The sequence below is a fragment of the Halichoerus grypus genome, chromosome 9, assembly GCF_964656455.1.
Source record: "Halichoerus grypus chromosome 9, mHalGry1.hap1.1, whole genome shotgun sequence".
NCBI lineage: Eukaryota > Metazoa > Chordata > Mammalia > Carnivora > Phocidae > Halichoerus > Halichoerus grypus.
This window is the reverse complement of record NC_135720.1, coordinates 32,783,604-32,808,960: the sequence shown is the minus strand read 5'-3', so window position 1 is coordinate 32,808,960 and position 25,357 is coordinate 32,783,604.

The window sequence follows — 25,357 nt, the reverse complement described above, 5'->3', positions numbered from 1 at the left end:
GAAAAGACCTTCTTTATCTAGAGACTCGAGTTTTATAACGGGCTTCAAAGATTCTGATAATATGCAATATTTGAAGATTTTAGGCAGATAAGAAGTTGAAATTGTAAACCAGGGATATCTTAAATTCCAGGGAAAAACTCAGGAAGCAATCAGTATGTTTTCATATTGAAGGTGCTAAGATTGGATTTTTTTTCAGTTAACAATAAATTTTCACCAAGTTATCTACTTTCTCCATAACAGCTGGAAATTTTTTCTTCCCAATTTCCCCTGAGTGTCATGGGCTCAACATGTGAGAAGAGAGGAAGTGACATTACTCTGGTAACTGTGGAGTGATTCCAGTGAACAAATATGAAAGATCAATTTTCTAAATCCTTCTCAGTTATTTTTCTGAATACAATATGTAAATATGCTTTTTATACTCAAAATTCATAGTAAGTATATCTGTGATGAAATCACAATCTTACCTATTTCATAATATTAATCTTCCCTCATAGATAAGCCTTGCAAATATGGTTTTTAAATTCTTTTCTATTAAGAATTTGTATATTCTATATCTACATAAATCTAAGAGATTATGTGAGGGTTGTTGATGATTTATTTATTTATATTACTTTCTCTAAGATAGAAACTATAGATAATTACTTTGATGGGTAATGTAAATAAAATAATAATGATAATCACTGGCTCAAAGTACTTTACATGTTTAAATTCATTTAATTCTCACAACTTTGTAAAATAGATGTTATTACTATTCCCAGTTTATAAAAAAGGAGATGGGCACAGAATGATTTCGTGAGTTGCCCAAAGTCACAGAGCTAATAACTAGTAGAACCAGAGTTTAAAAGCAGGAAATCCTCCAGAGTCTTTGCTTAGACCACTAAGATAGACATTCCTCCCAGCAAAACAAAAGACTGCCTGACCCCTCCCTACTGCATACCCTTTTTATGCATTCAGATTGACTCATTGACACCAAAAATTTGGGAAAGTGTGGGGTGCCTTTTATGTGCAAAGCACCGTGTGCTAGGCTCAGGAAACACTCCATAAACAAGGCAGAGTATTTGCCTTCTTTGGGCTTGTATCTCAATGAAAAAAGTAACTAAACAAACAAGTAGTTAAAATATAAAGAATATAATCTAGTCAAGGGGTTAGAAAAGATGGCCTAGAGAAAGTAGCATTTAAATTGAGATCTAAAAGTTGAATAGGAGTTAGCCAAAGAGTAGAGGAAATATCATTAGCAAAGGCCCACAACAAGAGAGCACCCGAGAGCAGTGGAGTGTGCCTGAAGTTTATAGAGAGGGACAGGAGGAAATGACAAGAGATTAGCTCAAGGGCTTGGGATTTATATCAAGGAAAACAGAAAAACATTAAAAAGTTTAAGGAAAGGAGTCACATGGTTAGACCTACATTTTGAAATCATAATAATAAGAGATGTATTTGGGGCAGAGAGGCCTGTACCCCTATAATTACCAGCTCAGAAGAGTCCCCATTGGATGGACCTAGAGGGTATTATGTGAAATAAGTCAGACAGAGAAAGACAAATACCATATGATTTCACCTTTATGTGGAATCTAAAAAACAAAATAGACTCACAGATACAGGGATAGAGAGAACAATGTGGTGGCTGCCAGAGGGGAGGTGGGTGGGGGATGAACAAAATACAGGAAGAAGATTAAAAGGGACAAACTGGGGCACCTGGGTGGCTTAGTCAGTTAAGCTTCTGCCTTCGGCTCAGGTCATGATCCCAGGGTCCTGGGATCGAGCCCCGCATCGGGCTCCCTGCTCGGCGGGAAGCCTGCTTCTCCCTCTCCTACTCCCCCTGCTTGTGTTCCCTCGCTCGCTGTGTCTCTCTCTGTCAAATAAATAAATAAAATCTTTAAAAATAAATAAATAAATAAATAAATAAATAAATAAATAATAAAAGGGACAAACTTCCAGTTATAAAAGAAATAAGACATGGGGATACAATGTACAGCATATGGAATATAGTTAATAATACAACAACTTTGTATGGTGACTGATGGTAGTTAGATTTATCCAGGTGACCACTTCACATGTATATCAGTGTTGAACCACTATGTTATGCATCTAAAACTAATATAATACTATGTGTCAACTACATTTCAACTTTTTTAAATGTAAAAAAAGAAAAGAAAAGAAAAGAAAAAGTGAGAGGAATCCCCATCATTCCCTTCTTCATACTGATGAAGGATAGTTGGAAGGCAGGCAGGCAGGAACAAGCGCGTCCCCCCCAGCACCCCCTTCCACAAGAGGAAACCACCCTTAAAAGGACTTTACACCACCCTGGAAGGAGCCCTCCACCCTCTCCCATGTGACAAAAACCTGATTGGATGACAGGTGCAGGGAGGGTTAATCAGACTAAAACAGCCCACCAAAAAGCCTATAAAAACCCTAGACTTAGAAACACCAGTGGCAGCCCTCTCGGGTCCCCTCCCTCCTCTGGAGCTTTCTACTATCACTTTGCTATCAATAAACCTTGCTTTGCTGACCACCACTCTGTCTGGTCTACCTCTTCATTCTTCAAAGCGGCGTGACCAAGAACCACGGGCACCGACAGAGGAAAAAACTCCTGTAACAATACCAACGTAAATTTGTGCAGTCTTCTAGCAAAGACCCACAACTCCATACTCAGTTAACAATTTTGTCTATCCTGGTTCCTCCCATCTTAAAAAAATCTCCATCTTTGAGGACCCCTCCAGTTTTCATCCCATTCCCCCGCTCTCTTTTCACTCTTCATTCTACTCCAGTTGGGCTTCAATCCCTTTCCTTCACCGAAACCACTCTCGTCAAGGTCACCGGTAGGAGCAATGCTGCCAAATCCAAGGGTCGCTTGTCTGTGGTCATCTGTCCAAGCTTCTCAGCAGGAGTCCTGGGACCACACCCTTCTCTAAGAGCACCTCATTCTCTTGGCTTCTGTGACTGTTCAAGCTGCACATTTTACTCCCACCTCACTAACTTCTCCAAGGCTTCCTTTGCTGGCTCTTTTTCTTTACTAGTCTCAAACTCCAGTTGTTGGCAGGCCCCGGGACTCGCAGCTGGGTTCTCATCTCCATCCACACCCACTTTCAGGCTGATCTCATTACAGACCCACAGTTTTAAATACCAGCTAAATGCAGATGACTCCCAACTGGGCATCTCCAACCCTGATATCTCCTGAATTTTCATTTTGCACTGGACCACACAAATTACTTAGTCACTCCCACACTCAGTACAGGCTTGCTGAATTCATCAACAAGGGAAGGAATAAGAGATCTGTGGTGTTTCATTTTCTGTCTAACTTTCACAGAGAGCATTTGCTAATTTCACACATCCTCTAGCATGCAGATTCAGAGGAAGATAAAGACCTTCAGAAGAAAATCACAATTGTTTCCCAGGGAAAAGTCCACTGTATTAAAACAGTAATTCAGAAAGCAGTTGCATAATTTTCTAATTGGGCAAATCATTTTATCACTATAATTATGCTTATCAGAAGATAGGCAGGTAAACTGACTAGGGATAACTGGATTAATCTTTCTTTATCATTTGCTTTTTGATCCTAACAAATCTTTTAGCTTTTATTCCATAATTTACCCTTCCTTAAAATGAAAATGAGGAACTCCTTCTATTTTAAGATGTAATAAAAATTTTGGGTTTTTTCGTCAGTCTTCTGAAGCCTTAGTTTTAAGTCTATGGACAGTGCCGTTCCATTAAAACCACTGGTTCCACCAAAATTCCTTACTAATTTCACATTCTTTACCTTGTAAAATGTTAAATATTAAAAATTGCGATTTTTAATGGACTTTGCTTTGTGACTGTGATTTTCTTCCATCCTTACACTTACTATAATGGTTCAATAATATTTCTTCCTCAATTGCCCTTTTTAAGAGCCATGCTATTATTGTCTCCCTCCTTCGTGTGGCCTTGAACTATAGGCCAAGGAAAGACTGCAGTTAGAGACCTAGTTTCTAATCTTGACTGTGCTACCAATCAGCCACGTAAGCTTAATATATAGAATTCTGAATATTTTATTCTAATGAAGAAATTGAGATACATGGGGCTAAATGATTTGCCCAATTAGAAAATGCTAAAAGGACAAAATAAGTTGAAGATATTATTTTCATCCTCATTCTGTAAATCAATTAATTGTGGCTTTTATTTCCATACTTTTTAAGTAACAAAATTTGCTGGATTCCTGAATGTGGGCAAGACCTAATTCTCTAAGTTTAACAAACTGGGAGTTCTAAACTTCTCTTATACCGGACTGAGACAGGGAAACTAAAGGGACCCCATGAAAACCTGCTGTTTTGCTCCTTTTCCTGTTTCTATTGCTAAGACCTACAGCCCTGCCTTTCACATGCCTTATAGAACAGATAACATATGTCCTCCTTGTAAAGGTCAAGGGTTTAATGACTTCTTTGGAGTCTTCCAGCCCAATAGATAACACCTCAGGAGTGTTAGGGAGGGGTCATCATGAACGTTCATGATCATCAACTCATCAAGATCATCAACTCATCGAGACCCCTGGCTCAGGGCAGAAGTGACTTATGGAGAACACCTAAAGGCTTGTATTTGTTCCTGGATCACTGAGAAGACACCACACAGGACCACCATCCTCAGTAAAAACCCTAGGCTCCAAGCAAAGAATCAGACTCACTCTTCTCTCCTTTCTCAGTCTCCTGGGTGCTCTGTCCGTATCTACACTCTGTATCTTTAATAAACTCTGCTCTCACTTCCTCTCAGCTCACACTTGATTTCTAGACTGCATAGAGTCAAAGACCCTCTTGGCTGGGCCTGTGGGACCTCCCCTCTGGGTCCTTGAGCCCAGCCAGCCTGCACCAAGACCTAGCAACAAAAATCTCCTCCCCTGAGATGTCCTCCATTGCCAACTATGGTGATTAGCCCTTGAATTTAAGAGTGCCTGCATGGTTGCTAATAAAGAATCTCATTTTTTCGGGGCGCCTGGGTGGCTCAGTCTGTTAAGTGACTGCCTTCGGCTCAGGTCATGATCCTGGAGTCCTGGAATCGAGTCCCGCATCGGGCTCCCTGCTCAGCAGGGAGTCTGCTTCTCCCTCTGACTCTCCCCTCTCTCATGCTCTCTCTCTCCCTCTCTCCAAGCCAATAAGCATCACCAGACAGTGTATTTTGTTTCAACACTACTTAAGACTAAAGTTGCAGATTAGGTGGGCACATGATGAAGTAAGTGTAGAGAGTTCCCATGAACCCACCTTCCACCTCCAGCACAGGCTGCCTCCACCTGAAGCATGTATGATGCTTCGTCAATAAAGCAGCCCCCTTCTCCACTGTTCTGATCCCACATCCTCAGGATTCTGAAGGAAAACTAGACTGTGGTTTGAGGGGTTGGGCAGAAATAAGTAGTAAGATAAAGCAAGGCTGCCTCTGTGCAAAGTCTTTCCAGCCCCCTTTCTTCCCTGGTCCCCATGCCTTTTTCCCTTCCAGGGCAAAGCACTGTCTGTCTCTTGGAGCCACTGAGGGTTATGTGGCCACCAGCTACCTTTCAAACCTCCTGCTCATTACATCAAATTGCCATGCTTTCTATACTCCTCACCGCTGAAAACTCCAAATTACATTCCCTGAATCTCAGCTAGATGGTAGAAGCAAAAGAATTCAATCATATTGACCCATAGCATTGATTCATTCATTCATTCAACTTGCATTTCTTGAGATAGATATCTCATGACAGGTGTCATTCAACTCCCATTTCTTGCCTTTATGTCAGATGTTGAATGGCACAATGACATAGAAAGATGTGTGTAAATGATGTTTACAGACTAAGGAGATCTATAAATAATTACCCAACTCCTCAAAGTGTTATCAACCCAAATGATTTTCTGTTGGCAAAATTTTAAACTGTGGTGTGTTGGGGCAACATGAAGGGGGGGAGCTGATGGTGGAGAGGAGAAATTTACCTAAGTCCTACCCTTTAGGCTACTCCCCTTATAATCAGAAAAATCCAGGGAGAATGGAGAGACAAGTGTTCATAAATCAATTTCTTTCCCCTACAGAGAGTTGAGTTTCACCAAATCCCTTTAAACCACTATGTACTTTGTTATTGTAACTGAGGGGACAGCCTTAGAATCAATGATGTGGAAAAAGTTGGCCTCCGACAGGTGGTTTAGAGGAAATGGATTGTTTGTATGGTAGGAACTGGATTGTTCTCATCTTTGTGTCCCCAGCATTGTGTAAAATCAATCACTGAAGAATTGGTTCTCTACTGGGGGAACTAGATAGACATAATCCGCTATGGAATAGTCCTTTCTGATCCCTTTAGTGTAGCCTACAATGGCCCCAAGTGCACTGTATTTGCCCCTCACTGAAAGGGGACAACTTTCATTACAGAGGGACAGACACAACTCTGTCTTATAGTCTTTAGTTTCTGCCTTGTGCCAGCTACCAACAGCCTGGAGCAGAAGCATCACCACTAACCAAAAAGCGTAGAAACCATGGCACCTGGGCCTCTTGATTATGGCCCTAGAGTAAGGCAGCCCCCAGATATACCCAGGGTGGGTCCTGCAAAAGAAGGGGAGTTATAGTCATTTCCACAAGCAGATTTCCACTAATGTGGAAGTTACTTGCATTTCCATCATGAACACTAACATTACACATTTTATTGTCAGTTGTATGTGATTATAATGCTAAACCCTTTCACATTTTCCCAGTTTCATTATGTGTTGGTTATCCATCACTAGTTTATTTCAAGGAAATATTGGCTTTAGACCAGTTAAGAATGCTATGCTGGCAATAACTCTTTCTTTTAAAAGAAAATTTTACTTATTTGAGAGAAGAGAGACAGCACAAGTGGGGGTGGGGGGCAGAGGGAGAGGGAGAAGCAGACTCCCTACTGAGCAGCCCATCCTCGGACCCTGAGATCATGACCTGAGCCGAAGGCAGATGCTCAACCAACTGAGCCACACAGGAGCCCCAGTATACCTCATTTTTTTTTAGAGGAAGATCTATAGAGAAGCAGGAAGGTAGAAACTGTCATGAAAGAAGTGCATTGTTAAGGACAAAAAAATTAAAAAGTGTGCTGTTTAAAAACAAATGTTATGCTTATGTTTAAAAGTTTGTATTAGCACTTGACACTGTCTATCAGCTAAGGCATCTAAACAATTTGGACAGTCTAAGAAAGTGCAATTGCAATGATGCCAAAAATAGCTACTTCTGTATTTTTAGACAATACCATTTTAGATCACATTCCTGTGTATTTTCATTTACTCATGAGCTGCCAGATTCTATTAAAGTAGCAATTAGTTATTCAATCAGCCAGAAAAACCCCAGAATTTCCATATCATATTAAGCAAGATGAGATATTAACCTTTTTGTACCTTTTTATTATGACTTTCTTGTACTTTTAAAGGAAAAAAAATGACTTAAAAAACATCTTTTTAATCAAAGTAAAAAGTTCATATGATAAGTCATTTTAGTAACGCTGGAGAGGAAATGTGTTCCTAATGTACAATAAATATTCTGATTGCAGGTTTTGAGTGTGAACTTTTGATCAGGTGGTGTTGCCTGAGTGATAGACTGTCAATTGAAGAGGGGTAGCTACTGGGTGGCTGGAGCAATGATACTTCAATAGCCTTACAAGTGACAGAGATACTGGAGCGATTGCAAGAGAGCCCCCAGATCATCAGGGCCTGGTTATGAGGTTTCTTGCTCCCTTTTCCTCCTAGCATCTGGATAAATGCAAACATTCTGAACTTCAGAACCAGAACTCTGAACTCACTGTCTAGTATAACAAAAATGGGAAGATCATTTTTCAAACCACTTACTGTGAAATTTAGGGAAGTCCAAGCATCTACTTATACTAGTGTTCCTTCTAAGGTGTCCTAACTCTCTTCATTGTGTGCTTTTGTAAAGGTGGATTAGAAATCTACAAATTACAATATTAAGATTTCATGATCAAAAGAGAGAATAGGCTGCAGTTTTAAGATCTACTATTGCTAGGAATAAATGAAATCTTATAGATATTTTTAAAGACATCTCCACCCTCACCTCAAAACCCTGTAACAAGCATTAACTATTACAATTCAATGTAGCTCAAGAGGAAATTTTGCTCTGATCAAATACAGAAATAATTAGGCTATGGAAACCAAGTCCATGTGCAAACAATAACAATCAGCAAACAGCTATTGAGTATCTATGAGCAAAAATACTATCCTCAGTGCTATGAAGCAGTTCAAGACTAAATACAGTTCAAAACTGAGTAAGCTCTCCAGGGGCTTTGAATCCCATATGAATGATGAAAGAACCCATTTATAAGATAAATTTAGAAAACAGAGAAGCTGTGTTGATGCTAGTTTAGTTATCTTATCTAACAAAGAAGGGCAATAATGCCTATTCCATGGGATCATTGAGAGAATTGTGTCAGATGAGTGTCTGTAAAACATCTAGGGCAGCATTTGGCACTTAATTGACATTCATTAAATGACCGTTGGGCTGATGGCTGGTGTTGTTGCTGTCTTTGCTGCAGCTCTTCTTGCTGCTGATGTTAATGAAGAGATCACACTGAAGAGAGCAATCAGGAAACTCCTGTTTTACACATGATTGGATTTAAGGGACAGATTATATTTGAATTCTAAACAAATGGGAATAATGCTAAGGTCCCTATTGAAAAGAGAGTAGAGGGGCGGGAGAACGTAGGAGAGGCTGCCTGGGACTTCCTTCTAGGTCTGTCCTAGGAGAGACCACACACTCAGGGCATGGGGAGATTAATCAGGAATTCAGGGTCAGGAGGGATCTCTCTTCACAATGACATATTTATTCTTGTTGTCTCAGGAATTGAAAATCCTAAAAGAAGAACAACAAGACAGACCATTTTCTAACTAACACATCTCAGAAACTATCTCTTCCATATTTCCCTAGAGTGAAGCCCAAAACACTAGAGGGGGAAGTGGGTAGGGAAACAGACTGGGCCTCTGTTTTTCCCAATCTCTTTCCCTTTATCTCTGGTTTTCCCTTTCCTTCTTTCACTCAGAAAATCTCTCCTCTCTGTACTGCAATCCCTAGGCTTTTGAACTCTAAACTGACTTACTTTTATCACAGTCCCCACAGTTTAATGCCCCAGAAAAGGGAAAATCTGGTATCACTTACAGTTATGGAGGGGAAAAATAAAACTTTTCCATCTACCCTCTTAGGTTCTTTTCCTGGGGTCCTATAAATTAAAGTGACAAAAAGCAGATTAACAGATGAAAGGGCATACAAATTTTATTTGATGGTAATTTTTACAGGACATAGAGGCCTTCCTACAAAAGAAGTGAAGACCCAAAGAAACAGATAGGTGTGAGAGCTTATATACCATTTTTAACAAAGAGAAATAAACTGTGGAGACGTGACAAAACAAAGGAAAGGGAATTTTAGGCTTCTAGTGGCTACAAACTGTGAAAAATAAATACATGTGGAAAACTAATGGAAAACAAGGACCATTTTAACAAAGTTTGTTTATGTGGGTCCATCTTGGTGCCAACTTTTCCTCTTTTTCATGGCCATAACACTTTCCTGGGAGAGGAGATTTATGGCAATCCTTATTTCTCAGGAGTGCCTGCTTTCAGTCAGATGAGGAAAGTTCTGGGAGGGTTTCTTACTGCACCTGTTGAATCTCAAGTGACTTTGGCTCAAAATAACTCTTATGCCAGGGTGGCATCTTTTGGGGTGGCATATTATAATCCCCTTGAATTACAATGACAATTGTTAAAAAGAAACAGGCCCAAAATGGAGTCACTCATATTAAGCCCCACCGAGACTTAACGCCTAACCTAAGGCAGTTTTAGCTTCTCCTGGGAGTGGAATTTTAAACCAGTTTTAAACCTGGAATTTCCTGATGAGCACTAGCGAATTCATCTGCATGATAAGACCACCAGCCCTGCCCCCTGAGGGAAGGTGACCTTGCCTGCAACAATCCTTTCTTTTCTTTTGCTAATAACTTCCTGGTGCTGCCGGGTTCTGCCTATAAAAGCCTTCCACTTTGTATAGTTCCTCAGAGCTCCTTTCTATCTGCCAGGTAGGGGGCTGGCTAATTCATTAGTCTTTGAATAAAGCCAATGAGATGAGATCTTTAAATGTACTCCGTTGAATTGCTTTTTAACACATGTAAACAAGACAACATCACGAGTTTCAAACTAACTGCTTGGCCCAGGCTCACCCTGTTCATACTCCATACTCCATATGAAAAGGATAGTAAGATTGTCACAAAGGTAATATTTTAACTGTTAAGTGGCTATGATGTGAGAAACAAAGGCGAAAGAAAAATTATTAAATCTCCTTACTACCTGCAGCCCATTGACAAGTCCTTGGAACATGCAGAATGACATTGCTCTAGGGACTCAGCTGCCTTGATGTTAATACTTTGCTAAGGGCAAAAGGCAATTCTAGTCTGACCACCCCCCTCCCCATTCCTGTAAGTCTACTTTAACATATAAGAATTCCTTTGAAAACTTCCTTTATCTCTAAACCCTCTAAGATACATGTTGGCAATCATCCGGCAAGCATATGGTTCACTGATATACATCTGAAGGGTCTCGTCACTGTTTTATTAGGCAGTAATAATGACCTTTTCCCAACAATAGCTAGCCCCCTCAAGGTCCTGGAAACCTTGCTTCCAAAATTCCTTAGAGACTTACGCTATCCCTAACCCCCTCCCAAATTGAAAGTATATAATGGGCCACTCCTCATGACCCCATTGCAGCTCTTTCTGCCCATGGGTCCTGTCCCCGTGCTCTAATAAAATCACCTTTTTGCACCAAAGACGTCTCAAGAATTCTTTCTTGGCTGTCAGCTTCGAACCCTAACAATGTGTTTCAGTTATTTTAAGATCTCTGAGAGTACAACTTTAGAAGGAGCTTCTACATGGCACCTTTACTAATAAAACCTGAACTACAGAATATGCATAAAATCATCTGGACTGTCTCTGCTAAGGTTCCAGGTCTTTGGACATGTGGCATAAGTTGGGCTGGAATTTTAGAGAAGTGGAAATACTTATTTTATTTATTTGTCAAAATAATGATCTCAATTCTGTTTTGTTTTTTTTTTTTTCATGATCTTTAATAGAACCATAGCTCTAAATTTATTTCTTTCAGGATATGCCTGATGCAGAAAAAGAAATCAGTGTAGGCATCAAACATAACCTTTGGGAATTAATGCCCATGCCTAACTTCTAGAAAAGGCAGACACCAAGCTTTTCTTATGATACAAAAGACCACATATAAATTCTCAGTAATTTTTGGTGAGAGTGCTGCATTTTCAAAACAAAATGCCTTTCGCTATTTAAAATGCTTATTACGAGTTTCATGTCAGGGTTACTGCATGTCAATGGCAGTATATGTGTCTTTATGCATTCCAATATTGCCAACACTTCTCTAGCATTCCATTACTTCAGCACACTGGGTTAAGCTCAAACTCTGTTACTATGACAACAGAGATCATCTCTGCTGCCACACCAGTATGCTCCTTTGTAAATCACACTTTTGCAGGTAATTTTTCTAACAAAGCATTGTTTAAATTGCTTCAAAGTTATAGCAATTATGTTTTAGATTATAAACATCAGAGTAGAGAGAAAAGCAAATTGAGTAACTCTAGGATTATAATAGTGCAATTGCAGACAGATGCATTTTTACTGGATAGGGCTCCTCACACTCCACACACACTATTGTTGGTTCTGGGCAGAACAATGCAGACAGCTCATTTCAATCCGCTTTGTAGAATAGGAGAATGTCTACCCTGCTCTTTCCTTCCATTTAAACTTCTTTTCATACTGTGGTTTTTCAACGTGTTGCCAGGAACATGGCCCCTTGCATACAACTGAGATGGAAATAACTTATTTTCTACTACTAATTTAATTTCAGCCCTTAAAACTGTATAGTACTTAAATTGTCACATATGGTTCCAACTTGTTCTATATATGTATGTAATTGAATGGTCTCTCATGAGATTACAGTCAGGCAGGGCTGCAATCACCTCCCAGCTCAAATGGGGCTGAAGGGTCCGCTTCTAAGCTCATTTCCATCACCACTGACAGACCTCAGTTAATCATGGGCTGTTGGCCAGAAGCCTCCCTCAGTTCCTCTCCAGTGGACTTCTTCACAGGACAGCTCACAACATGGAAGTTGGCTTTCTCCACAGCAAGTGATCCAGTGGGGAAAGAGAGGGTATTCAAGGGGAAGGAAATTAAGTTCTACCTCTCAAAAGTATAGGTATTAACGTATTTGTGGACATATTTTATACAAAGCAATGTAAAGTGTTAACTAGTATTACTCTTCTGATGCTTTTTCCAAATCTACTGTGGCTAGATAATACTTTAAGACATTCATTTGTTTTTGTTCTATTGTATCTTCTCTTCTCTCTTTCCACTGTTCAGGAGGTAGCTGGTCAACCTCTCATTACCCTTAGGGACTTATGTGGCTTTGGGGAAAGCAGAACTGGCCTACAAATCTAATCCCTTAGAATAACAATGTATTGGGAAGCCTGCGTGGCTCAGTCAGTTAAGTGTCTGCCTTGGGCTCAGGTCATGATCCCAGGGTCCTGGGATCAAGTCCCGCATTGGGCTCCCTGCTCAGTGGAGAGCCTGCTTCTCCCTCTGCCTGCCACTCCTCCTGCTTGTGCTCTCTCTCTCTGACAAATAAATAAATAAAATCTTTTAAAAAAAGAAAAGAACAACAAAGTATCCATAGACACTAAAAAGAAGGAGCATTATCTGTGGGTACAAACCAAATATTACAGGGTGAATACAGGAGGGGAAAAAAAGGGAGGTGGGAGGCTCTGGGGAGGTCACTAAGCTGACCAAGCTGCACCAACCTGACTCACCTCATAAACCATGAGATGTTAGGGAGAAGTCTGGCTGTGGTTTACCTGGAAGATGGGGCATAAGTTCCCTCACAAAAGACCCCACAGCTCTGGTGAGGCAGAGGAAGCTGAGAGAGCCCCCAGACCTGGAAGGGCCAAGCAGACAAGAGCAGTGACACGTGCTTTTTTAATGACCTAGAACACTCTTTCTCCAGTGACTGCCACTTCTTTGTTCCTATACAAAATATACAATTTGGGGGGGGGGGGGTTGTTGCCCAGGGAAATGGAGGCATAGAGTCAGAAACTGAGTGATAGAAAACGAAAAAAATGCCATCTCTTTCATACTTGAGTTATAACTGAGACCCAACAGCTGCATTCCTATAGTAAAGCCCTGGCCAATGCTGGTGCCAGGACCTTCATGTGAATGATCTCAGCTGATCCTCATGCCAGCCCTCACAGATGAAGCAATTGGCTTAACCAGCTTCCATGATTTACCTACATTCATACAACTGGTAAAAGACAGCACCAGGATTTTAACCTGACTACAACTCCAGTGACTGGGCCTTAACATAAAAGTAGACAGAGAACATTAAAGATCAAATGTAAGACCTGGGGGAGCCTGGGTGGCTCAGTCGTTTAGCGTCTGCCTTCGGCTCAGGTCATGATACCAGGGTCCTGGGATCGAGCCCTACATCGGGCTCCCTGCTCAGTGGGGAATCTACTTCTTTCTCTCCCTCTGCTGCTTCCCCTGCTCATGTGTGCTCTCACTCTCTCTCTCTGAAATAAATTAAAAAAACCCAAAACCCCCAAAAAAAACCCAAATGTAAGACTTGAAACCATAAAACTCCTAAAAGAATATACAGGTAGGAATCTCCTGGAAATCTACCTTAGTAACATATGTATGGATATGTCTCCTCAGGTAAGAGAAACAAAACAAAATTAAACTATTGGGAACACACTAAAATAAAAAGTTCTGCACAATGGAGGAAACCATCAACAAAATGAAAAGACAACCTACTAAATGGGAGAAGATATTTGCAAATGACATATCCAATAAGGGATTAATATCCAAAATATATAAAGAACTTACACAACTCAACACCAAAAACCCCAAAGAATCCAATTAAAAAATGGGCAGAGGACCTGAATAGGCATTTTTCCAAAGAAGACATACAGATGGCCAACAGACTCTTGAAAATATGCTCACCATCAGTAATCACCAGGGAATTGCAAATCAAAACTACAATGAGATACCACCTTATACCTGTCAGAATGGCTGGAATCAAAAAGATAAGAAATAATAAGTGTTGGCAAAGATTTGGAGAAAAGGGAACCCTCATGCATTGTTGGTAGGAATGCAAATTAGTGTAACCACTGTGGAAAAGAGTATGGAGACTCCTCAAAAAATTAAAAATAGAAATACCATACAACCCAGTAATTCCACTACTGGATAATTACCCAAAGAAAATGTAAACACTAATTCAGAAAGATATATGCACCATTATGTTTATTGCAGCATTATTTATAATAGCCAGGAAATGAAGCAACTTAAGTATTTATCAATAGATGAATGGATAAAGAAGATGTGGTGTGTGTGTGTGTGTATATATATATATATATATATATATATATATATATATATATAATGGAATATTACTAAGCCATAAAAAAGAATGAGATCTTGCCATTTGTGACAACATGAAGGGGCCTAAGTCAGACAGAGAAAGACAAATATCATACAATTTCACTTATATGTGGAATCTAAAAAACTAAACAAATGAATAAATAAATACACATACACACACACAAACAGAAACAGACTCTAAAATACAGAGAACAAATTGATAGTTGCCAGACAGGAGAGGTGGGTGTGGGGTGGGTGGGCAAAAAAGTAAAAAAGAAAAAAAGAAAAACAACAGAGAATAAAAGCATAATAAGTGCTTATTAAATATGTAGTACTCATCCATGAGAACTTCTGAAGGCCAAAGACGATGTCCAATAAAAGTGACCTTGCACATACATAAAGGAAGACAAGATGGTGCTTCTCAGCTAACAGTGACATTCTGGGTCAGAACACTGAGTGCATTTGTAACTATGTGTCCATGTCTGTCTCCCCATCAGACGAGTTCCTCAAGAGCAGAGCCCTGGGTCAGTTCAGCTCTCTCAGCTTGGTGCCCAGCAGAGTAGACATAGGTACTCAAAACAGCTTTGTTACCATTAATTTACAATATCATCACTTTGTAATTCTTCAACTATCCCATTCTGCTTCTGAGGAGGAGAAAAGAAGAGGCTTAATAGAAATAATGTATTTAGGTACAGAAGTTTAATTTTCTGTTTGTATTTAGGTACAGAAATAATGTATTTAGGTACAGAAGTTTAAATTTCTGTTTGTATTGCTCATCAATACAAACACAAACAATAAAAATATATTGGTTTCTAGCATTTTGCCAACTGGAAATAGCTATTGTCTCTTTAACTCTGGTATTTGATTCACTAGAATACATCTCTTCTAAGTCAGAGCTTGCTGCACATTAAAATAGAGATTGAAGAGAGTGTTGCAAATATAGAAGGAGATATGTATATGGTAAATTACAGTTAGAGTTCTGGTTAATAAAGTGTTGAACAAAATGACTTTTATTATGTCAAGTTACCATATGTGTTTTGGTAAAATAGCAATTAACCACGATTCACCTTTATTTAGAGATTTTTGTTGTTATTGCTTTATTTTACTTTAAAGAAAATTCTGAGTCTCTATCTCACACACATACTTACCCACATATTCACAAACACACACACACAAGGCCTGCAAAGATGTTTTTTCCTTCTTAAATTTGCTTCTGATTACAAAAGTAAATGTTTTGAGAGGTAAAAAATTTTAAGATTTAGAAAAATCAAAAAAGAGGAAAATTCATATAATCATCCAAAGATGGATGCTTCTACCATTTTCCTATACTAGTTGAAATGATACAGTATATTCAATTTTGTATTCTGATTAACATCATAGCGAATGATTTTTTTCCTGCATTAAGAACTCTTCAGATATATGTTACTAAATCAGGAAAGTTAATGAGGCTTGAAACAAAATAATTTCTTGACTTACTTTCATTTAGCCAGAAAACATAGCAAATTTGAATATTCTGATTCCCAGAGCATGCAGGAACATTTTTTATGTAGTCAAATGCACTTAGTTCTGTTTAACTCAACAAATGTCTATTGAATGCCTAATATATGAGAAATAATAAGCGAAGGGTTTATAAGATGTTGCCCCTGACCTCAAGAAACTGAAAATTTAGTTGAAAAGACAAAATTTTAATACACCAAAATGGTAAGTAATATTGCAAAGCAATATATAATAAGGAATCCAGAGGAGCCGGGTAGACCGTAAGGGCCATAAGAGTTCAGGTGTAAAAAGACTACGTGAGGTTTAAGTGGAGGGCAAATGTGTGTGGGTGTTACCCTGGAATCATACATTCACAGGTGTGATCACAAACAGCTCCTCGGGCTATACGTCCATCTAGGACCATTCTGCAAATCTACTCTTCCCCAGTCCCTGGAACTAGATGAGGCTAGTTCCACCAGCATCTATATGACCAGGCAGTGGGGGAGCAAGGATCAGCACAGCCCTTCAGAATGCACACCCAGGGATGGCTGGCAGTGGCAGCTTATCACCTAATTTCTTCTTGCCCTCATCCTTTGTATTAATTGGCACATGCAAATTATACATGCAAAAATGGATTGTCAACAAACAGTAAAACCATGCATTTATGATTGAAAATATACAAAAAGATGTGCAACTGTCACAGATTCCCCTTAAATAACACTGACTACCCCCCAGGTTCATGCAGATCACTTTTCCTTAATTTCTAATTTAAAAGATTTTATTTATTTATTTGACAGAGAGAGAGAGAGCACAAGCAGGGGGAGGGGGAGAGGGAGAAGCAGGCTCCCCACTGAGCAGGGAGCCTGATGCAGGGCTCGATCCCAGGACCCCGAGATCATGACCTGAGCTGAAGGCAGCCGCTTAACCAACTGAGCCACCCAGGCGCCCCATCTTAATTGCTAATTTAAACATGAGGTCTGATCTGAGCTCAGAATGGGTTTGGCTCTTTCTTAAAAATATGGAAAAGATATTTTTAATGTCTTTAAAATAGCTGGAAAAAAATGTTGTTTCAGAAAATTCTATTTGAAACCAAGAATCAATGTTGAAGCTTTCAACTAAAAGATTAATTTTTAGGACAAGAACTGAAAAAAGGGCTCGAACAAACCCTGTATCTGAGTGTTAGCTGTTACAGTTACTGTCACAGTGATTGCAATTAAAGTGAAACCACATCACACCCCTGGAAGTATGAGTATCAACAGAAGCAGCAACATTATATACTTAATGTGTAATCTTTCTGTCTTCAGCTTTCTAAGCTCCCTGAAATATTGGAGTCAAATATTGGGTCTAGGACACAAGAATTATCAGCAGAGTTTATAATCCCTGTGCAATATGCCTAAGACTTTCCTTGCTTCACATCCTCTATAAACTGCAATTTCCACAAATGTTATTTTTACTGTGACCTTTAGCATCAAGTCATGGCCTTAGCAAATGAAAAATCATGCCATTCTGTAATATCTAGAAATGCAACATGAACATTTGTAATGAATCTTGTTTCAAATCATTGAATAATTATTACAAATTACCTTTACACAAGATTATCCCCCAAAAGACACAGCACAGGAATATAAGATTTCAAAGACTCAGTAGCCATATAACCAACTTTAAATTGGATTTCATCTATGGCATTTATCTATTTTTAATGTTGGAAAGGTTGTCTTTTGTATTAGAAGCACTACTGGAATAGACATCTGAATGGACAGGGGGAAAGTTTCCATACTTTTATTAAACCATTAGTTCTGAAATGAGCAATGCCCCCCCACCCCCCCAGGCACTAGCCTCTGCTGGAGGCAGCCACACCTGCAGCCCATGGGGGGGCAGCCAGAGTGGGTGGGCTACCCCCACCCTTACTTCTATATCCTTTCAGAAGCTGCAACTCCTAGATTCAATAGGGTATAAAGTAGTGGGAGATAAATTGGCACCAGGAAGGATGGTTCCCACAAGTGCTGTTTTTCAGACAGAAATGGAAAGTTTGGTATTAGTGTAGTTCACATTATCTTGTATTTTATTTGCTCAGAGTATCAAGTTGGAAGGAAGTAGGGTCAGGGGCAAAAAAAAAAAAAATCCCATCTCCATATCACAGAGCCACCCTGGAACTCGATGAATATGCCAAAGCTTGGAAATTGGGTTGGAAGATGCACACGTGGACTTGGCCCCCAGCTGTGGATCTAAGAGGCTAGTTCTGCCAGCACCCATGTGGCCAGGAATCACACCCAGGGCATCCACACCCTGGCTGCGGACAGACACTGAATCTAGAGTTCTCCTGTCTCAACTAAGAATTTAAGAGCCTCCATGGAGCTTTAGTCCTCAAGTTTCAGAGTAAGATTAAACGTTTAAAAACATCTAATGCATGCGCCAAACACCTTCTGAATTGTTTTGGTATCGTTAGTTGATTGCAAAAACACACTCCTCAGGGAAAAAGGAGCCAAAAGTCATAGAAAACCAGTTGAGATTAAAAGAAAATCAGAAGCAAATGAAAAAGGAGTTGGCTAAGATAATAAAGACCTACAAGGAAACAAAAGTACAATAGAACTTCTGTGGTCTGAACGTTTGTTTCCACCCAAAATTCCTGTGTTGAAATCCTAACCTCCAAAGGTGATGGTATTAGGAAGTGGGGCCTTTGGAGGGTGCTTAGGTCATAAGGGTGGGGCCCTTACAAATGGGGTTAGTGCCCTTATGAGAGATCTCATAGAGCTCCCCTGATCCTTCTGCCCTGGAGGACACAATAAGAAGTCTGTGACCCAGGAGGAGGCCCTCAGCTGACTTACAGCCTCCCAGAACCATGAGCAATAAATTTCTGTTGTTTATAAGCCACCAGATCTGTGGTATTTTGGTTTAGCCACCTAAGACAGAACTGAAAGGTGCTTTTCTGGCAGTAAAAAGCAGAATGCACACAGCAGAAAAGTGAGCCAGTGATACGGAAAACCAACTTGAGCTCTCCCAGATTGCAAAGGAAAGGGAGAAAGAGATTTTTTTTTTAATTAGAGGATAACAGTTATTCAGAACCTAAAAATAAGATATTTCTTTTTTTTTTTTTTAAGATTTTATTTATTTGACAGAGAGAGCACAAGCAGAGGGAGAGGGAGAAGCAGGCTTCTCACTGAGTAAGGAGCCCCATGCGGGACTCGATCCCAGGACCCTGAGATCATGACCTGAGCCGAAGGCAGATGCTTAACTGACTGAGCCACCCAGGCATCCCAAAAATAAGATATCTCTTAAGGATTGTATTTGTGTTCCTGAGAAGAAAATAGCTATATTAAAAGCAGTACAGCACAATTAAAGAATTTCTTTTGAAATTGATAAAATAACTTCAATATGAAGATGAAGGGAGTTTACTGAGATACAAGCTAAATCAATTAAGTGATGGTGTTATATCCCGAGTAGAAAATTCAATTACCACCATGTAATTAGACCAAGTTGTTTGTAGTCCTCAACCGTTCACCCCACACACTCAGCTGCTGCTTTACTTGTCATGTTCAAGAATTCATTTTGGACAGTAACAGATTCCAAGCCAGGTGTTTCTCCTTCTCTGATGAGTCGGGACTTCATTGCAAAATACTCCTCTCAATCTTGGCATGAATTCTACCAACCAATAGATGAAACATTCAGTCACAAAGACTAATCCTTAAACTTTAACTTCAGTCTCACCAGGGCCCAGAATACCCACCCCAGCCAGAGGCCACCGACATAAGCGATGCCTGTCTTTTTTTTTTTTTTTTTAAAGATTTTATTTATTTGACAGAGACACAGAGAGAGAGGTAACACAAGCAGGGGGCAGTGGGAGAGGGAGAAGCAGGCTTCCCACAGAGCAGGGAGCCCGATGCGGGGCTTGATCCCAGGACCCTGGGATCATGACCCGAGCCGAAGGCAGACGCTTAACGACTGAGCCACCCAGGCACCCCACTATGCCTGTCTTTGAAACAGCATATTGAAGCTGTTCGGTTGAGGGTTGGTGAGGCTATCCTATCTGGACATGAGAACCCATGCGTTTATGTGTATATATGGATAACATGGTATCTTATTGCATATATAGTCTTGTTGTATACAAATCCCTAATGAATGCTTTGGGATTGAAAGGCAAGCCAGTTCTTTATTTTCAATATCAGAATCCAAATGACAGTTTAATGGGCCAAGACTGAAAAATAAGGAGGAAAAAAATTAACAAGAGATCAAGTAGGAATTACCAATTGTTTACAAATCCACCCCAAAAAAGCTGATTTATGATGTCTCCCCGGCAACCCCAATTGGCAAAACACGTTGGAGAAATGTCTATGGAATTTACAAGGACAGGATTATGACTCAGGAACATCCACAAAGACATTCTCAGGTACGAAAATGCCCCCAAAAGTCTACACGTGTACCTCTCTTGGAAAAAAATACTTAATAGAAAACTCCATAATAGTCCAACTATATAAAAGAGCTCTTGAGACTTAACTTACATAGTTTGAGTTCCAAACTTAGAAATGCAATTGAATATGTGTTGTCAGAAGCATTCGATAGCCTGGCAACAAGTCTTTATAGAGTTAGACCTTTCTCAAATATTTCTCTTCTGCTTCTGGGTTTGTTTGTGTGTTTTCCATAATTCCAGAAAATGTGCTTCTTGAGCTGCATCCTTCACCCCCGAGTTCAGCTGGAATCCTTCATTTGCTGTGTTTGATGACCATTTAAAAGACTACCTATGGAAGTCAGGTTCCAGCTCTTGCTAACGGAGGCTAAATTCTTTCATGTAGTTATGGCACTGGACAGGGAGAAGCCCCCAGACCAGAATTTTCTTGTCTCCTCTGCCTTCAACATACACAATCAAGTTTCCTGGAAAAAAAAGTAGGTCCTAGTTTCTTAGTCAAGTAACCCAAAACCTTATTCTTTATTTCTTTAAAATTCATTTTTAATGACCTGAATTATTAAGTTTTTCTATGAAAGATAAGTAAACACACTGTCACTTGCCACTCTGCATCACATCATCCATCAAAATCATTTGAAATAGGGCGCCTGGGTGGCTCAGTTGGTTAAGCGACTGCCTTCGGCTCAGGTCATGATCCTGCAGTCCTGGGATCGAGTCCCGCATCGGGCTCCCTGCTCAGCAGGGAGTCTGCTTCTCCCTCTGACCCTCCCCCCTCTCATGCTCTAGCTCATTCTCTCTCTCAAATAAGTAAATAAAATCTTGGAAAAAAAAATCATTTGAAATATTCTTCTGCTCATTATGCCAAAAAATCACTATTGTGTACCTTTAAATATGTATGAATATGCAAAGGAAAAAGATTATAATTAGAAGTAAAATATTGATAGTGGTTATCGCTGGGTGGGATTCTAGTTACTTTTATCTTCTTTTCTTTATTTTCCAAATGTTCAGTAATGTTACCGTACCACTTTTATAATCCAAAAAAGATGATTTAAAGTCAATTTGTATGATGTATAGGTCATATGATCACAATTATTTCTGAATGTATAGCAAAATCTCTGGGCCCAAATACACAAAAATATTATTAAAAGTGATTATCTCTGGGCAATGGATGGTGGATAGTTTTTCCCTCTTGCGCATTTAAAAATTTTTTTCTATAATGATAACAAACTATTTTATTATAGAAAAGGCTGTTGGCATAAAACTCAAGGGTACAGGATGGCTTCGAGGAATATATACTCACCCATACCATAAAATATTTATTGAGTTTTATTTCTATTTCACATTTAGAATTTAATAGACTGTAAGACACCCTACAGGATAAGCCACCTGTGCCCAACTCAACATAATCAAACAGGCAGAAGCAGAGAGGTGACACATTAGGACTGTTTTGTCACACTGCATGAGTCACAAGAGAGCAAGGACTGCTTTAATTACTAGTCATTAGAATTTCTGATTGATATTACGGAAAAATTTAAATCTTGTTAATTTACTTTGGCAGCTTGACAACAGGCTCATTTACAATCCTTTGAGCGAATTACAAATTTCCCATGCTTCAATTTGGGATGAGGTGGCATTATTCATATAAGAGCACATGGTGGAATTCAGGGCTAAATGTTAGTCAGAATATATTTTTAACCCATCAGAAGCCTAAGTCATGATTTTTCATGTTTGGAAGAAATGAGACAGGGGAAAAAAAAATCAATGATAAGCTTAAAAAAAGATGTGAACATGGTCCATCCTGATATTTATAGCTTTTTAAATCTAAAATTTTATTGTTGGAATATTTTCATAGAACCCTAAGTTATACTGACCCCTCCCAAGAATCTTCCAAAATTCTTTTAACTAATATCTTGAGTAGTGGTTTCTTTTAGAAACTAAGATTTTTCAATCTTAGAATGTGAACTCCACAAGCAGAAGAGATTTCCCTTCCTTCATTTACCTCCATCCAAGCCCCCAGTTCAATGCCATGAACACTTGGAATGTTGGATGAACTCTATTTCTTGGGAGTGGGAAAGAGGTAAGGCTCAGACCAGGTTAAAGAAAAAGAAAAGTGAAAAAATTCAAAGGTGTATTTGTGGATGCTCTGAGAACAGTGAAGCCTTTTCATTCATAGAAGGTATTTAAAACTTCCATGGGGCGCCTGGGTGGTGCAGTCAGCCAGGCCACTGACTCTTGGTTTCAGCTCAGGGTCAAGAGATTGAGCCCCACATTGGGCTCTGTGCTCAGCATGGAGTCTGCTTGAGATTCTCTCTCCCTCTGCCCCTCCTGCTCATGCTCTCTCTCTCTCTCTAAGAAATAAATAAATCTTTAAAAAAAGAAGAAGAAGAAGACATTTAAAACTTCCAGGTTGTGTTTTAGAATCTTCTTCATATAGGCCGATTGTCAAAACAGACTTGAGTGAATATTTATGAAGCATGGATATTCATCTCAAGAGGAAAAAATTTCAAAGCAAAAGATGTGTTCAATTTTTTTTTTCTTCTTTAAAATGCAAATTTATCTTTTCCTGGCTTTTTTGTTCATGATTTTTTTTTAAGCCAATAAAGCTCAAGTTTGCAGGTAAAAGTAAGTAGTATGTTCAGGATGATCATATTTCCACCTCAAGGTATGGGAGCACAAGGAAATCAAAACCCATTAAAACTAAGACCAGGGGGAGGATAAGCTTGATACCTAAACACATGGTGGAACAAGAGACTAGCTCTCTGGCGGGAGTTTCAACTTCCCCACCACTCCCTCTGGTGCTAGGTACGTCTTAATATAGTTAACTGCCTGCCTGCGTATGCTTTATATTACTCAAAATTGGCAGCCTGGAAAAGCTGCCAGAGTACAGGAAGAAATATGTCTTGCTTCATTATTTCTATCCATTTCCTCTTGAGTCTCTGATCTCAGCGGACTTTCAGCTAACGCAGGAAGACAAAACTGAAGAAAGAACCGGCCTTTATCTTCTCAATAAGTAACTGACAAGCAAACACAGATGCAATTAACTAGTAAGTTTTCATAATTTAGACTTCAATATTTTCAGATGCTTAACTTAAAATAAGCCGTTTAAATTCAACCCTCCAGCTTTGAAACTTGTTGTCAGTTTAAGGGTGCCTTTTACATTATTTTACTTTGGTGTTTCGGGTTCTTGATGGAAGAGACCTCCTTCCCCAGTCGCCACCTCATTTCTTGGATTCAGTATGAGCTCTGGCCGGAAGACTCAGGCTCCTCTTTTCCCTCACTCCTGAGACTGGTAGTGTCCTTGCCGCAAGGCACCTTTTCACCTTCTCGCTGATCATCAGTCTCGACTGCAGAGTTCAACTCTGTGGATTACAAAAGAGTCAGGTAGTTGATATTCGTATGGACACTCAATCCTTCAGCAGCCCAGACCCATGAGATGATTTCCCCGACACTGCTGTGAATCGAGGAATAAACACAGCCTCTGTAATGAGGGGGCAATTCTATTTCCTGTCTGATGTGGATCTGTGATACAAACCAGAGGCGCCTGGGTGGCTTAGTTGGTTGAGCACCTGACTCTTGATTTTGGCTCAGGACATGATCTCAGGGTGGTGGGGTCAAGCCTGTTCGGGGCTCCGCACTGGGTGTGGAGCCAACTTAACATTCTCTCTCTCCCTCGCCCTCTGCCCTTCCCCCACTCTCTCTCTCTCAAACAAACAAACAAAAAACCCAGAAGCAAAACAACTCTAAAGAGCCCGCAAAAAGCCCCTATGCAAATGCAACAGGGCACTAATAAAATTAAGAGCTACCATCTATTTAGTCAGGCATTGCTCCAACACCTCTGATGGACTGAAGCACTGTAATCCACACAACAGCCCTATAACAGAGGACCCATTCCTATCTCCATTCCATATAGGAGGAGACCAAGACACTGAACAGTTTGGTAATCTCTCCAAGCTCACACAGCTGATAAGACAGCATTAAGGGTCTGGAATCCAACCCAGGTCTGGCCCCAGACCCCACGCTCTGAACCACTGTGTACACTACCTTTCTGTGAGTGGCTTTGTACAGACATATATTTTTTAAATGAAAGTCATATATTGTCAACAGTTCCCAAACCCCAAAGGAGGGCACATGCCTGCTTTAGTGATTTTTCTTAATTTCTGGATTTGCTTGAAAAAAAAATTAGGTTACTTATATTTTTTAAAACTATAAAAACCAAGTTGTTCAGTTATATGATTAATGAATCACCTTAACTTAAAAAGAATTAAGTCATATGAAAAGCTAGACTGTTTCGTTGCCAGAGTCACAATGAAGGCATAAATTTATGAATTAAAATGTATGTCAGCAACATAGTCCTAAATTTTATTCAGGGATGACTTTCTTCCCTTTTTTGAAAAAACAAAAACAGTCAAGCATGCTCTCAGCGGGCAGGTCTAAGTTTAAAATACCTCAATGCATTTGTACCCTTTCCATGATAGTCCGTTAAGTGTTTGCCTCTTGGTTGTCCATCATTTACTTAGCTTCTGGTTGGGTCACTTAATGGCTCTGATCCTTAGCACCTGCAGGGTTATGGAATGGCTTCGAGATAAACGGTGTGAAGGGCTTAGGCGATACCTGCCTATGATAAATCACAGTTATTATCACTGTTGCCATTTCCATTATTAATAATGCTTCTCTCTAGAGGTTGTGCTGGCTTTGTCTGCTCAGTCTGTCTCCCTCCTTACTTCTGCTGGTATTTGTGCCTCCCACTCCCTTCCTCTGAGGGATTCTTCCTAGTTTTGTGGCTGTCCGTCACAGTGCCCACCCATGCTGGCTATAAGGGTGGGCAAGGACTCACGGTGGTCCCGTTAGGCACTTACCTGGAATTCCCAGATTGGAGGTGAAGCAAAGTTCTTCTTTTACTTTGAATTAAATGCTCGAAAAATGTAACCCCAGAGCCGTCTAATGTCACATTTGGGCGGCACACCTGTAGAGGAGCCAGAGGGAATCCGAAGCCAGTTCATGGGTGGCTAAGCTAAGGAAAAATATACCTGAGTACAGCTTGACGCTTATCCTTCCAGGTATAGTAA